This window comes from Merops nubicus, unplaced genomic scaffold (genome assembly GCF_000691845.1).
Source record: "Merops nubicus isolate BGI_N331 unplaced genomic scaffold, ASM69184v1 scaffold8438, whole genome shotgun sequence".
In the NCBI taxonomy this organism is placed as follows: domain Eukaryota; kingdom Metazoa; phylum Chordata; class Aves; order Coraciiformes; family Meropidae; genus Merops; species Merops nubicus.
Window position 1 is genome coordinate 36,575 of NW_008625109.1, and position 16,851 is coordinate 53,425.

The following is a 16,851-nucleotide window of genomic DNA, read 5'->3' on the forward strand; positions in this document are numbered from 1 at the left end:
CTCTTCCCTGACACAAAAGCTTCTGCTACCCAACTCTCCTCCTTTTCCCAGAGCTTTTTCCCTTTTTCGAGATTATTTAAGATCCTTGCAGCAGCAGATGTGACAAGACAGGACTTGTAAATAACTTTTGAAATGCTACAGTAGCCTACAATGTCATCCCATTATCTGTCAATGATGCACCCAAACTGCCCAGAGGCTTTCCTCATTGCCTTCTTCTCAGCAGAGTAAAGAAAGAATTTCCTGGAAATTCCAGTGGTGGACTCTCCTAAGGGATGTACTTCAGTGCCAGTGAGGTAGTTTTTGTGTATCTTGCAGTCCTTTACAGTTACACGCAAGCATCTAAAAAAATGAGACTTTTCCATATGTGTTTTCCCCAGACCCAGCACACTCCATTGCCAGATGAATGTCTCCTGGCACCCCTAAGAGGTCAGGACCCCTTGTCAGACAAGTTTCCCAAAAATGCAAAAAATGTCTTGTAATGTCCTACCACCACTTGCCTCTCTGTGAGGGCACAGCCTGTCCCTCTGCCACCCCTCCCAACTGCCAGCTCTTACACGATTATTCAGAGTGCTTTTGTTCATCCTTCAGACTTGGCTGTCTGGCACCCTCTGATCAACAATTTCTTCTCGGCTTTGTCTTTTTCTCCGATGAAATGGAAACATTTTGGTATGTGCATCCAGCCTCTTTGTTTGGACAGTTTAATGAAAACATCAATAAGGCACAGGCTAGAGAAGGAGAGGGAGGTGCACAGTCATTAAGGTCTGTTATTAGCATTTTGCACACCACCACAAGCTTTTATACATGAGCAATTAATGCAGCAATAAATACCACCATGAGCTGGAGGAATCTCGTTGAGGCTGGGAAGTGTAAACACTGCCTGCCACTTAAAATAATTGTCAGAAGCATTTAAGAACCTTTGCAGAAAGGAATAGGTGACACACTTGCTGCAAACACAGCCATTCATCCTCAGCTGTGACAGAGAAACCTTCCACCACCTCAAAAAGAAGTTATCTGAGAGAGTCAGACCAAATGCTAGCCTGATCATCCTTCCAGACCCATGCTACCAGCCCACCTTGGTGCAAATACCAGGTTTGAGAGAAGCTGGAATTTACTCCTGTTGATTTAACCAGCAAGCACGACACAGAGTGACAATTGGCTTTATTCTGGCTGCATAAAGGAGCACAGGCAGTACTTTATCAGGTGGTGGCACACAATTAACTCATTAAGAATTCTTGAGTACACAAGTTTATACAAGGAAAATGTTTCTTTTTGTATTTTTGACCTGGCATTCCAAAACCTAGTGTGGGATTTATGGCAGTGGAGGACTATGGCTGGAGAGAAGTGTTGATGGAAGTGTGGGAACACCCTGTATGGCCAGAGCTAGAGCCTGGCTCTGCAGTCTTAATCCAACATGGGGTTGGATTCCTTGCACCCATTTTAAACCTTTTCTCCCAGAGGCAATTCTTCACCTACCCATTTACATCTCATAACATTGAGTTTCCCCAAGGAAAGCACAGACTGCAAGAGTCTTCTACAATTTGCGTGTACATGCTAGTTACCAGCAACTTTGCTAATAATGTATTGCTCATGCAAATTAATTCAGCTGAGAGAAACAAGTCTTGATGATTATAAAATGCTGCAATTACAGTATTGCTTCCGGCCAGCTGAGAGTAAATTCATCAAGCAGTTGATATTTAAAGCTGCTGTGGTGATAAATGCTTGCCTTCATTTATGACTGTACACCAGGACTGAGAGAAAATGGAACACAGGAAAATGACTGCATTATGGGAGTCCCAACAGAAGCCACCAGAGACAAAGGTGGAGATGTGAAAAGTCTTTCACAATCAGCTGAACGTATCTGATATCACACAGCAACTCATCCTCTCTTATTTAAGGATCCTCTCTTATCTAAGCTAGTAGAACAAAAGCAACAACAAAGAGCAGTTTTACTTTGACAGAAGCACCAAGTAGTGTTATTGGTGGATCTGATAAAAGTCTTATTATGCCAAGGTCAAGGCCAGCTGTAGACTCTTAGGTATCTCTTCTGGCCAGGAGTGCACACACAGCCAGTGTTTTGCTTACGGATGCTCACTCCGTGTGTGCAGAGTACATAAAGGGAAGGATCATCTCCTCTGAGGTATTTATAACAACCCTGCTGCTGTGTACCTTTGATCTGTGTGACATTACAGTACAAACAAAAGGAGAATTAGCTCAGCAATGAATACCCACAATTACACAGTGTTAATTGTTTTCACAGTTTTGTGATGGAATGAACATTTCAGGCAATGCTGTCCAATGCAGAGGAATCATTAACCTTGTTTGCATGCAGAGGGATGGACACATTTACTAATGACTGTGATGAGAGTAGTGCAAGTCAGGGAGAGTCAGTTGTAACTCTTCATTCAACTACAGCTCTGCCCAGTCGCCTCGGGGCAAACAGCTGAAGGGTCTTGAGAGCATGGCAAGTCCTTGGCTCACCCCAGAGAACCTGAGCACCTGGTCGTGGGTGGATTTCAAACACCCCGAGAAGATAGTTAGAGCGAGGACACTGGGCAGATGAACCTTTTCCCCCAGTTGCTCTCAGGACTCACTTTGTTGTCACAGCAGCCACGGGTCATCTTACTGGCACCACACTGACAGCAGCAGAACTGACCTGTTCTGTGGCTGATTTGCTCGGCGAGAGCCTTTCTAATAGATGAGACAGTAAACGAGTCCTTCTGCAATATGTGGATGTACAGAGCCTCGTAACAGATCCCCTGTGTGATGCTTTCCAAATACCATCTGCACCATCTGTGGACAGAGAGGAAACGCTAGTCCAGACTTGGCTGGCATGTCAGAAAGACCTGGTCCCAGATGGAGGAAAAAGAAAGGTCTAGGGACAAGTAGAGCAGAAAAGCCTTGGACATAAACGTCTGGACAACTTGTGTTTGGCAGACCCCTATTGCCATTTATCCTGGGATAACATCTTAGAAAAAGGAGCTGAATTCCCATCTATACTCTATAAGAAAATTGTAAAGCAGCTATCTATTTTTTCATTAAAATTAAATAATTGAATCTATCCGGACTCATGTACTTTTCCCCCATGAGATATCCATGAGAATTAAGTTTCAATTGACTTTCCAGACCTTGGTTATCATAGGAAGCTTTTCAAAAATTGGGACATTTGGCAATTTGAAATTCAAATAGGTTTCAGTCAATATGTTTACTATTGCCAGACAGGCATCTTTGTCCCCTGGGTGTTTAATGCCTCAATAAGTAATTGGTCCTTTCATCTTTTATATGCACGGAGTGAAGAGTTTATAGCTCATACAGTGAATTGCCAATACAAAGAATCTTTGCACCAGTCTTAAACAACTCAGCTCCTGGCTCCATTAAAAATCCTCCCTCCCTCCACATGCCCACAACTAGTCTCCGAGGGCTTTTTCCCCCCCCCATGATTTTCAGTGGCATCCTTGAAAAGCAGCTCTGCTTTACTCACCAAGGCTACATACAAAGACAGAGAGATGTGAACATGAGGAATAAGCATACACCCCTCAATAAGCAGAAAACTCCAAGGATTTCCAGGAAAATCCTTACTATGCCTTTATCCTTTAGGTGTGAAATCCAAAGTAGTCAATGCACCTATATAAAGAGATTCAGATCTATAGTGACAGGAATGCAACAATATCTGTTTTGCATGAGTATTTTTCATATGAAAAAGCTTCTGAAGCTACAGATACATGGACAGAGCTGTCTGTAAAGCTGAACTGGCATCAGATTTTGTTTTACATGAAACTGCCACTTTTTCATCTTCTTCTGCTCCAGGATTTTTAAAGAAACATATTTGCCACAAGTTAAAATACTTGAGATTTATTTTGAGACAACTAAAAAATTGCATTTCAATTAAGAAAAAAAATCTGACACTGAAATTGGACAACTTCTTTTGTCCACTGTGCACTATGTACACATACATACTATGTAATTACGAATATTAAAAGCAAAGTAAATGTTTCTTTTCAAAGGAAAAATTATAGTGTTACTCCAAGAAGCTCAAAATTGAAAGTTACTGTCCTGCTTCTTCAAAACTGAGGCATTTTCATAACATGCTTTGCTGTCAATGAGTCAGAATTCTGCCAGAGGAACCGTCTCTCTTGGCTGGTTTCTGAGTAGCTTTAGTGATGTGTTAGAGCAGGCAGGACACCAGAAGAAGCTGGTTGGGTTTATTGAGCTATCACTGTATCACCACACAGGCAGTACACATCAGAAGCAGTTAGGGTTTGCACCAAGGTTCTGTCAGCTTGTGCAAGCTGCAGGACGGTTGCTACCTGCAGGGCTGGCAGAGCTGCCCTCATCCCTTGGCAAGAAAAACTGAGGCACAGAACTCTTTGTCCAAGATGAGACTCTAAGAAGCACAGCTAATCTTTTATTTTCCTATCTGAACAGGGCACTACATCCCCAGTATCAAAACTTTCACCCCTCCCTCTGGGGGTATTTAAAAGATGCATAGATGTGGGGCTTAGGAACATGATTTAGTAGTGTACTTGGAAGTGCTGGGCTAATGATTTGACTCAATGATCTTAAAAGGTCTTTTCCAACCTCAGCAATTCTATGATTTTATGAAGAGTTATGGGATGTGCAGAGTTTGATTTAACTTTCTGTAAAGATTGGAATAATTTCTCTTCTCTTGCTTGGTTTGGGATTGGTTTGGGTTTTTAATTCAACCATCACAGAATATTTTTTTTCTGGCTAATTTTCTGATTAAGGTGAATCTAGAAAGATATGGAAAGTTCAGTTTCTTGAGGCCTCCAAAGTGAAGGGCTGCAATGGGATTCTGATGAGCCAATGGCAGCTTCTGAACCACAGAGGTTTTTCCCAGACTGAGTGTGCAAGGAACTATCGAGCCTTTCCATGATGGATCTACACTGTCACTCTCATCCTAACATCACCAGAGATGATGATACAGCACAGAGAATCTGTAGTATTGAATGAGCACCTTTCTCCTCAGCTCAGGTCTCCATCTCTCCAGCATTGTTTGTCACTCTACCTGTGGCCTGCAGGGTGGAGCCTGCTGCAATACTGGCTGGCTGCTAAGGAGTCTTTGTACAGATTAACAAATCTCCTTTTGTTAGTGTTTGTTAGACTTCTACTGCAGTTTGTCAGCATCTGGAGGAGGCTTGGGAGGTGAGATATTTATGCTGGCGTCTATAGGCAGAGGGGAAAGGAGGGTGTAATCAAGGACAAATACAGGTAAAGTGAATTTATCCGCTTGCAATGTGGGCACTGTAGATCCTTCCCTTTCTATGTAAGAGCTGAGATTACACAGCCTTTCGATTTCTAACTGTGCTGTGGGGATGAAGAAAGTCTTCACACATTCAGATCAGAATCCTTCACTGCTGCTAATTGTTAATTTTTATTGCATATATCTATTGAATTTAATTAAACTTGGTTCACAACCTTTGCATATGCAATAATGAATAATAGTTAATAGTCTATTTCTCATTACTTTTCAGTCAAAGGGTGCCTTAATGCTCTACAAAGTATATTGCATATGTTTAGGATGTTTTACCCAGCAGTGAAACAGCCACCTCTCATAATGCAGCAAATCTTCAGCAGTGCAAAGAAACCCCCCACTCACCTCAGACTAGACTACATGGGCACCAAGTGCAAATGAAATGTCTCTCAACTAGGGATTAGTAAAGAGGCTATATTGATTTAGATCAGTCTGGCAAACTGCTTGCAAGAACAGATTTGTGCTCTGTGAATGGAGAAATCACTTGGCGTTACTTCCCCTTATCAGAACGGCAGCATGTCCTCTTAGCAAGGAGAGATCAGATGCATCTACAAGTAGCAACTATCTTATCCCTTAGACTGTAAAGTCCATCAAAATCACAGCTCAAGCTGATCAGGAGGAAAAAGCCCTCTCTCCAATCAGTCAAGTTTTCAGTCCATATTTGCTAATCCCTGAGACGAATAACTAGAATACAAAACAACTTCTAAAGAAACAGTCTTCGTATCTACTAAAATATTAAGACAAGATTTTTAGAAACTTTGTTAAATATTTTGTTTATCCATTGGAAAATCCATATTTACACTGTTTCATGTGGCTTTCCCTGGGAAGTCTACCAAGCTTCATATTTCTGGAAAAGGGAGGCGCAGTCCCCAGGTACACAGCTAATGTTTGCCTTGGGTGATGATGGGACAGGCATAGTCATCTTCACCCTCTCCATGCTGAGCAGACATCTGCCACGTCACATCTTTTTTCACCACAACATAGACCTTAAAGATTCAGAGGGAAATGGTGCCTTGTCTGTCCTGTAACAGCAAAGGAGAAGGAGAATTTGCTGGGGGATGACTGGCATCACCTCTTACAGTTTTGGTGTTCAGCATGGGAGGGATGATGCTGGAAGTCAGTGGCATGTCCTGGTTTGTGAAAGGGCTGCCCCTGATGGGGGTGGCTGAGCCCTTCCCTTCGTGCTGTTGTGAGCTGTTTTCTGAGCAGTCCCCATGCTTATCAGCAGGGTGCTCACCAGCTCACGGCCAACAGCTCACAGCACTGGATGAGCCACAAGATTTTCATACAACAGAGGCTTCCAATAGCAAGTTAACTCTGACCTCTCCGAAGAACATCATGTAAAAATAAAAGCTACAAACAAAAGGCAAAGGAAGATTCTTGTACCTCCCTCCTGCAAGTGACTGGAGAGTAAAAGTCAGTTGCAGGGCAGAGATGCAGCTAGTACTCTTAGAAGTTTAAAATAAAATGAGGAGAAAGGGTAAACTCAGCTGAAGATGAGCTATTGCCTCAAGACATGCAAGGAAAAGCCATGGAGAGGACTTCTGATGTGTCCTAGTAGCATCTGCTATTACCACAATTCAGCAGCAGCTTCCTGTGTTTCGGCATGAGAAACATCTCCTAGGATAAGAAAAGGGAAGAGTAATTAATAATAGGGGTCTTCCCAGTGGAGGCTGGTTTTCTTTCTGATCCCCAAAGCACTGCAGATTTAAAACTGGAACTAAACAATTCATAGAAAAATGAAACTGCTGGAGAAGTGGGTGTTTTTCTCTGTTGAAGATTAGGGTCACACTTACCCTCATCTCAGGGCTGCAAAATCCCCAGTCCAGCATGCCTGCTAGTCACTCCCCGTGCTCCATTAAAAGGAGGGCAAAATCTCCTGCACTGATGGGGAATCACTGCCATTTGCATTGTCTCAGGTGTTTGTTCCCCCGGATGGAAGAGCATCAAGATTATTTGAAAAGCACCAAACAAGTGCTAAGCCATTTCACTAATTAAACCCACCCTTCTGTTCTAAAATTGATGAATAACTACTGAACTTGACTCATAATCCCTTTGTCTTCCATTATTTACTCTTTATTAACAGTGATTTATGGCAAGGTAGTGCTTTCATTATTCTTGTTAATTACCTCTGTTCTCTACTTCAGCTTTTAAAATGTGATTGCCTGAAACATAAATCTAGTCTCACCACCTATGTTCATACATCATTAGCATTATTCTGGCCCTTCTTCTAAAATCTCTATAAAACATAATTATACATGTGCCATTGAGGGCTATGTTGTGTTGAAGATGCACTAAGTCTTTTCTGAGGACTAAGCTGGTCTGTATTGTTAAACCTTCCTGTTTGTGTTCATGTGTTTTGTGTACCCCTGAAGAAAAAAAAACCACATTAATTGGTCAATGAATATTATGGATCTGACTAGGGCATCTCCTTGGGTGTGCAAGGCCTGCTAAGTGCCTGCTAACACTTTGGCAACAGGGGAGCAGAGATACTTTAGTGACCTGTCCTTCACTCCCCACCCCTGGAAACAATAATTTCACTGAACTGAACAATGATCACTAGGCAAGAGGGTAGCAAACAAATGCAGCAGCTACTCACTCGGGGGGTTATCAAGTTTCCTTCTGCGTGTAGATAATCCCCAAACAAATTATTTCCAATCTCTCTGCCCTGATATCTAAAACCAAAAGAACTGCATATCACAGAGAACAGACATCTTCTGGTGGCTGGTATTTTCCTCCCTTGTAATTTTTAGTCTTGCTTATATGATTATATGTAAGGAGAAGTCTATTAGAAGGCAAGGAAGCACATTATCCCCAGCTTATTGTTGACGAGATATTAACTCAGTATTTGTCAGGTTTCTGGTAATGAACAAGTTTCTACGCAGCACTTCATTTCTCCAGCAAAACACTTGGCTATATGAGCAGCAGTAATATCCCAGCTGAGCCTAGTGAGAGAGAAACATGTTTATTATTTCTTAAAAAAAAAAAAATAAAAAAAATCTAATTCCTCCCTGATTCATCTGCTGCATTATTACCTAAGTGTGCTTTTGGAGGTACTAGATCAGCTAATGTAAGCCCTTCAGCCAACAAGTATTGTCAAGTGTATTTCCATTAACTTCCATTCTCCACAACTGTAGGAAGGACAGCCTATAAACTACTGCAATTGCATTTACAATTGTTAATTACTGTAAATTCAGTGTTTGAGATAAGAGCATTTGCTCTCTCCAGGTCTTCTATCTGATGTATCATGGCTATTATGGCTTTTAGCTGGATTCACAGTGGCCAGGTCCTGTCCATTGGGGTTTCTCCTGCTTTACACCAACGTGCAAAATCAGAATCACACCTTCCTTGTACAACAGCCCTGTCAGGGCCAGGACTTTAAGGGCTCAAACTGCAGATCTGAAAGGCATGAGCTAGAAGAGCAGCAAGCAAGGTGTAGTCTGGTAGATGAAATCAAGACTCTTTTCATCTTTTTCTATTCTTTAGATGACTAGAAGGAAAAATATCTGACCCCATCTGTGGTTTATTGAGTAATGGCATTCACAATAATGCATTTTGCCTGAGGAAAGCATTGTAGATTTGTCACTTTGGGGGAGAGCATGGAAATGGATAGCTGAGTGTTTAAATCCATTTTGTAAATCTATGCCAGATTGGAGCAGGCAGCATGAAAGAAGCAGGTCAGAGGGTAAATTCACCATCAAGTACAGTTCCCAGAATTAGACAGATTCATTCTCTTTTTAAGGAAAGCTTTATTTCTTAAAAACAAGCTTATTCAATATAAGCCATAGAACTAAAAGTTCTGGGACCTAGCTTCCCTTCTGAATGCAGATCTCCTACAAAAGTGTATAAGCTTTCGAGATTTATTTCTCAAGAGAAGTGGATAAATCCCACCTGGGTCCTAATTTAAATTGCTGAAAGTGACTCCTCAGCCTGAACTTGTCATTCCATAGGGTCAGCCATGACCCTGTCCATCCCATTTTAAACTAGTTGCATAGGAAAAGTTGACTGACTTGCTTTTTATCAACCTGTTTTTCTCCACTTAGTTTAGACTTCTAGACTACCCTCCCTCATGACCCAGGAAGGTGCCATGTCTGCAGCTACCTCATCTCCTGCATGTTGCTGTGGGATGGGCACCAGCAATACATGTGCAAATGCTTGCCTTGGTCTGTTCCATGTATGGGTATGTGTTAACATCTGAGAGGTCTGCTGACATGGCTACAGAAAGCTGAAAGACTGGCTTGGTGATTGCAGCCCTGCATTTGGGGAGTGCTGCTCTGTGCATGCTGTTCTGGTGTCTCCAGCCTCTCGACCTCCTCACCAATGCCAGTTTGAAATACAGGTGTCCAAGGGGAATGGCCAGCAAGGAAGGCTGTGTCACCAGGGGCTCCTTACAGTCAGACACAGAATATATTTTCATGCCAAGGGAGTCCCTCTGAAAGTTACTTAATTAAAACTTGTGAATTAATAAGCCTATCCTTCATTAGTAGTCAAAGTAATAAAAGCAGCATGGAACTTCTCTTTAATGAAAGAGAGCATCCCACAAAAGGGAAGAGGAACGTAAAAAAACAGTTGTACTCTGAGAGCCCATTTTGCTGCTGTTGGTGCATCATTATAATGGCTATCAGGCAACTGCTGTGTGTGTTCTGGTGAAGGGATAAAGACTGAACAAAGGAGCATATATCAGAAATAATGGGAAAATGTTAGAAGTTAAAAATAGAGGCATAACAGGACACCTGAGATCTGGTGTGGCTCAGGCATGTCTATAGACCAGAACACTTTGTGTCTTCAGAGGCAATCACTGTAAGATGTCTAACCATCTGTCAGAAGAGCAGGGGCACAGATTACTTGAAGCCTCTTATGTGTTTATCTTTGTTAAAGAAAAGTCCTAAACATGTTGCCCCCTGAACGTGGCAGATATTGAGACCCAGATCACAAGGTTGTGCATCAGGCTCATCTTTAATTCTGGATGCATCACACCCTGCTAAGTACCTTTTCTTAAAGTTTTCTGTTGTTTTGTAGTTTTTCCAAAGTTTTACAATCTACTGTTACAAGCCTAACACAATTGTATCTCCTGCACAGCCGGGGGTTCCTGAAGCTAGTTTTCTAAAGAAAATGTATTTTCCATCCACTGCCTCCACGAGCCTCCCTACTGAGAATAGTTTATGCTTAGCTACATTCAGGACATAATAAATGTGAAAGAAAAGGAGGTGAAGTGAGGATTTAAAGAGCTGTATCAAATTTTATCACTTGAAGGTCTGGCAATGAAGGCAATCCCATTTTCTTCTGTTTAGAGCATTCTGGAGTTAATTTTTCACAGAAGTCTCCACATCCACCTGAAAGATATGTTTGTTTGTTTGTTTTTTTTTTCTTTTTTTCTTTTTTTTCGAGTACCTAAATGGGTAAACTGGTCAGACTCTAATTGTGTCTGAATGGCTACAGTTGACACACACTGGAGACTTAATTATGTAGTGTGCAGCTCCATCTGTCAGCTGCAATATCTTTTGTTACCCAGAATTAGACTTCCATAGAAGATGATGTGACAGATTCAATTTGCTTTCAGAAGGATAACAGTTATGTGGGCATTTGAATGATGCTGGAAATCAGAACAACGTTTACATGTCTTGTGTAGACATAGAAATGCTATTTACAAGGTTTGTCCAAAATATAAAGCTAAGATTGAATGGGTGGCTGCCAATACAAGGCTGAAAAGCAGGAAACAATTAATTAAAATATCATTAAGTGGAGGATGGTCTTACACAACACTGAGTAAAGATGCAGCTATACACACAGAAAATATTCTGAAGGGTTTTTTTGTGTGTGTGTGTGAAATTAATGGAAACAGCAGTTGTACTAAAATTCAAGGACTTTTATGGCAAATCTGATAGTAAAAATGTAATGATCACAAAATTCTACTTTGGGGATAAAGTTTTCCCCTGAAATAGAGATTTTTGACCTTTTTCAGCTTATTTACTCTGGAGTTTTTTCCAGGTTGATGCAGCTTGCTGTAAAACTATTTAAGCATGATGACTATAAGCTTATCTTTCTTTTCTGCCTTTGTAGATAGCTCACAGATCCCATCTCTAGACTCACTGTGAAGTAAATGGTTATCCTGTGTGGCTGGGTAAATCCAGCTCGTGTCTTTACTCGCTGCTACACAGCCACTCACCTTGCTGAGATGTCTGATCACTCATGATTGTGGGTCCAGAGCCTCCAAGGGCCACTGGTCCCCATATGCCATGTCAGCATGAAAGGAAGAACAAATGTTATTTTCAGAACTTATGTAAGTTTTCCTCCAAGTTTTTGCAGTCATGTTTTCTGAGTTTTTCTTAACATACATCTCTGTCCCACTTAATTTTGTGAAGCCCACACAGACTACAAGGGAAGCAAAGCAACTGATGGCAACATGCTAGAGTATTTACGAAGAGAAATAAAAATAGAAGAGGGGAAAATATACTATGAGGGATTTTTCTATTTACTCTAAAAATTAGAAGAGTGGTTAATTAGAAAAATGCTTTTCACAATTGATTTAATTCAAATGGGGGGGACAAGGGGCTTGAATCATTTGCTTACAGGCTGTGACATATTACAACTGATAAACAACAACATTATTTTTAGCAAGCTATACATACATCATATAGCAATGCATCTGGAAGTCTAACCTGCCATTATGTCAGCAGGCAATATACACTTCTGAAAAACTCCCTGTATTTATCAGCTTCTGAATGTAATGGTTGCCCAATTATCCCTAAAATTGCTATAATCTTAGTTTTAGCTGAAAAGCTTTTATTGAAAATCTACTAGTAATCTTCCATAAATGTTAGTCATAAACAACACTGCAAAATCATAAAAATATAACTGCTTGTGATTAATCTGTAGAGAGGCTTACATTAACAAATTCAGTTCTAAATGGTCTCTCATCCCAGCACCCGATAAGTAGTGATAAATTGAATTAGCTTACTTCGTCTGAAGTTTGTTGGGAGCTGGCTTGGAATCCTCCCCTGAATTTCTATTTTAGCAGCCTGGTGAAAGTGTGAAAAATCCAACTCTAGACCAAATTTTCTGAAAACGGCACCAATTTGTGAGGCTCTCACAAAATGCCATATCCACACTCCTCTGAACACGCCTCTAACACTCAGTATACATTCAGTGCCTAGGCAAGTTCCAAGCAACCTGAGGTCAAGCAAACCATAACTCTGTAACTCCATCCCATTGCAAGCTAGACTTGAGTTCTACTCAAACTGAACCTCCTCCTGCCTGCTTGCCACATTTACCCTACTCTTTGAACACCTTTGGATTTACATTATGATCTATGACCATGAAACAAACAAGAGACACAAGCAGGGGACTGACATCACCAAAGCTTACAGAGGCCATCAACAGGGGCATGGATGGACACAGCCTGGGTGGGAGCAGAAGGACATAGCAGGGTTGCTCAGGAACAGTGGTGTCTGAGTTCCTCGTCCATAGTTTGGTGGATAGGAGCTGTCAGAGAAGACCTACACTCTTGTTAACACGATAGGGGTTGCAGAGTGTTGGGCTCCTCAGTAGCAGAGCCACGGCTGAAAGGCAGATGTATGCAAAGGATGGGAATGGTGTCAATGTTACAGCCTGGTGAGAGCTGAGCTGAGTGAAACCGTGACCCCACGGACTCCACTAGCCATCTATGGCTGCATTTCCATACTGATTAGTGTACTTGCAAACACCTAAACCACACCTCTTCCTCTGCTACAATTCATTCATATCTGCTTCCAGTTCGACAAACTGTAATTGAAGCCGAAGCTGAACAAGAACTAATACTGGTTAATGAGAATTTGCTAAATGCTGATTTGAATATTGCTCTCGTTTGCAGCCTAACGAGAGCCTGAGAGCTGTTGAAGGAAGGAAGCAAATCTAATGAACATAAAGCCAGGGCATCAGTGCTGCTCGCCTGGAAAGGAATGGCTGAATTATGCTGCTGGAGCAGCTCGAGCGGCTGCACAAATCTCACAGATCTGTTCTCTGGGGGCTCTGCCAGGGAGGTGCCCAGAGGGCAGGGCTCAGGGGGCTGCCCGTGGCACTGGGCTGCTCCGAGCTCCTCCTGGCAGCCTCTGAGCTGGGCCACGTGTGAGCACAATTCCCTGCCCAGATCCACCAGCTGACAGAGACATCCCAGGAGACGAATACCTGCCAACCAATTGCAACACTGGCATACAGGGCATTTATTTCACCCCAATGTTTAGCTTCTCAAACATCTCCCCCATTGCCTCGCTAGCAGAACCACCTCGAGAGAACCTTGGGGCGCTCACCCCTGTGTGGGGCTGGTGGGGAAAGGGGGTGGGAGATGCCTGGAGACTGCTACTGGAGCTGAGAGCACTGCCCGTTCAGCGGATGGTTTTGTTTAGCAGCCACATGGGCACCTTAATACCTTCCACACACAGGTAATGTTCCTCGCTTCCCAAACGCACAAATCAAGTGGAAAAAGCTCCAAACAGCTCAATTAAACGCCATCTAACTGACTCCACAGGAGGCTTTTGACCAATGCAGAAGGCTAAGATACTTTTTACTTCAGTAAAATGAGTAAATAGCTTCTCCAGCACAGCAGAAAAAAAATGTCGAAAACATGCAAACTTTAAACCACTGTTTGGTGTTAAATACTTGTAACCCCCTTTTTTTCCTTAGATTAATATCTCACATTTTTCTGCTCTATACATTTTGGAGACATGGAGAAAATTGCTTATTTCTAATAAAATGTAGCAACTGTACCCTAAGGAAAAATTACTGTGTTATGAAATATTTTTGCTCTCTACCACAGCCAATTTAGTTTTCATTTAAAATTCAATAACTGCATCATACTCAGAATCTTCCACGACTGTCATAATGACTTTGAACAAAAAGTGTGCTGTAAACAAGGAAGATTAGAAAGACATTATTGAGGTAATTTCTCCCCAAGTTTCTTTCACGCAATCGGAGATGCAGAAAATGGATGCAACAGTTAGTGTGAATATGATTTAGGAATAAACAGGAAAAAGGAAGCACTTTGTTCCACAGATACTTTCGTAATAAGAGCATTACTTTGCATATATTATTTGAGATATCTTTCATTGCCTGGCAGAAGGAATCACTTTGTTGGTTCCTCACTGAAATACTGATATAAGTGAAGAAGACAAACAATGTAATGTTGCTAGGGAAATGCTGCCTGCTTGCTGTAATGTTTTCTTTCCTTGCATCTCATGAAGGAGCTCTGACAGGGGCACCTGCAGAGATCTGCCTTGTAGGAACCGCTGGTCCATGCTCCCAACTCCTGCATCTGGTGGTTTTGTTGGTAGAAATCACTTTAGGAAAACAGTGCAGAAAGGGAGGAGGATTTCCCTTTTCTCTTTGCCCAATCTCTGAAGACAAATTTTGCTCCTAGAATGTAAAAGTGATAGAAATTTCAAAATTTCTCAGCCACCCATAGCTGTGCTCCTCGCTGAGCACACAGCCTCGTGCCTCCCCCAGGCAAAGCCCAGAACCCCCATTTTGCAGAAGGCAGCTCAACTCTGCCAATGTACCCAGTAAGCCAAGCTGTGCACATCCAGCCCCATCCCTTGGCATCGCTCCCTGTGTAAAACACTTCCACACCTGCAAGAATCATTCCTATTATTTTTATTTTCACTCAAAACAATCTCGAGAGCTGGAAGGAAGCCAGTGCTTGGCAGGGCACTGGAGAAGGATGAGTGCTGTGATGCTGACTTGCCTTGCTTGGGAGCTGTGACTGAGGGACAGCAAGCAGGAATTAAACAGTTTTGAAGCTCCTTTTAGAGAAAGCAACAAATGGGATCTTTTACCTCTGAGACCAGTTCAAAAATATCCTCTTTGCAAAGATTTCTGGTATTTTTTCCATCTGACTGTACTGCAAGGCCAATCTTTTCCTGGGTACAAATTCCCACCTTCTCTGAGCTCACGGACTCCACAGTTGCAGGGAAATCTTGTCCTTTTCTGTGGAAACCAGACACAAAACCCTCTAGAAACTTCGGTAAAACTTATAAATCCTCCAAAAATTTTTAGTCCAAGTAAATTCCATTAATCTGTAGTTGAAATGGGGCTAGGGCCCTGACCTTAGAGTTACTCCAGGCACTCTGCCTCATGACTCCCATGCCCTAAGACCTTGTAATCTCTAGTTGTTAAAAGCTGTCCCTGTAAGTCTTGTAACAATGTTTGAGTTTACCAGAAAGATGATAGTATCCGTAATTTGGTGGGGAAGAGGTGGAAAAAGCACATTTCCAATGAAGCTAAAAATATTGTCATCATAAAAACCCTAAAGTTTACTTTATAATTCTCTGGTTTTCCCACCCCATTGAGGAAAAACCTATGGAAATGCAACGTAACATGGAGAAGCCTTCCATGCTGTTTCCTATTTGACCCCCAAATTAGTTCATTACCAGTCTTGTATCAAGCCCTATGCCCCACATCAGCATTCCTTTTTCCTGGTGAGGCATGCAGCCCAGCATATTCTGATCCAATTATTTCCTCAAGACTTTTCTTAGCACACCTCAGACACCCGCAGTGACCGCCACAGGTGCCTGCCAGCCCTGTGCTCTTTTCCAGCAGTAACATTACCCATGCTTCATACTCTTGTATTACAGCTTAATGGGAACAATTTCTGTGAAGAAGGTGAAAATTTATAATGCTGCTCTCCCTCACTATACCCAGCACCCACAGCGAGCCCCAGCCATGCTCATCAGTCAAAAAAACCCTGTACTTCCCTCACTTATATTATCCTCTCCTGGTAGGATCTGTTGAAAATTAAACATTATAGTGGCCATTACAACAGTCAACTTAAAATTTAACAACAAAACCTGTTTTCCCTTTCTCTCTTCAGGGCTGCAGAAAAAAACAGACCTGAGCAGCTGCTTCTCCCTGAAGGACTGTATGCTCTTATTTAACAGAAGTATGCAAACTCAATTTCAAGAAATTCTGGTTTCATTCTTTTCTTCTTGTCTACTCTGATCAATGTGCTTTAAAACATTGACAGTAATTTTCTAGGGTTTTGCCAGGTGCTTAAGCCAGAGGAGTTCTCTGTATGCCAAACCCTGATCATATTTATGCCAGAGAGTTTTAACAGTGCTCAACAGACACAAGCTCATGTTAACACCATTGACTTTCTGCCCCTCTTCATTCATCTGAAATAAACATTTATAGCCCAGGAATTGATAGGCCATCTGCAAGCAGAGGCAGCAGGGCATGGCCTTTTTACAAAGCTATGGCACAGGTGTCAGCAAGGAGTACAAGAATCTTTGGAAAAATAGACTATGAAGTGCAATCAGAGCTTTCACAAAATAAATCAAACTCCTGTAAGTGAGCAAGAAAGTACCAGTCTGTTCTCTGTCATACACAGGACAAGAACCAGTCTTGCTGCACAGAACTATGCTCCAGAAAGGAATCTTCTACATGGATTTTCCACATCTCTGTGGAGGGATGGTCTCTGTCATTCACAAAGCATCAGGTGTTCAAGTCCAGTATCTGTTCAGTGCTATATCTGAGTCATTGCTCAATTCAGGCTTCACAAGGTTTAACATCCTACCATAAAATAATCAACAAAAAAAAACCTCCCTTGCATTCAT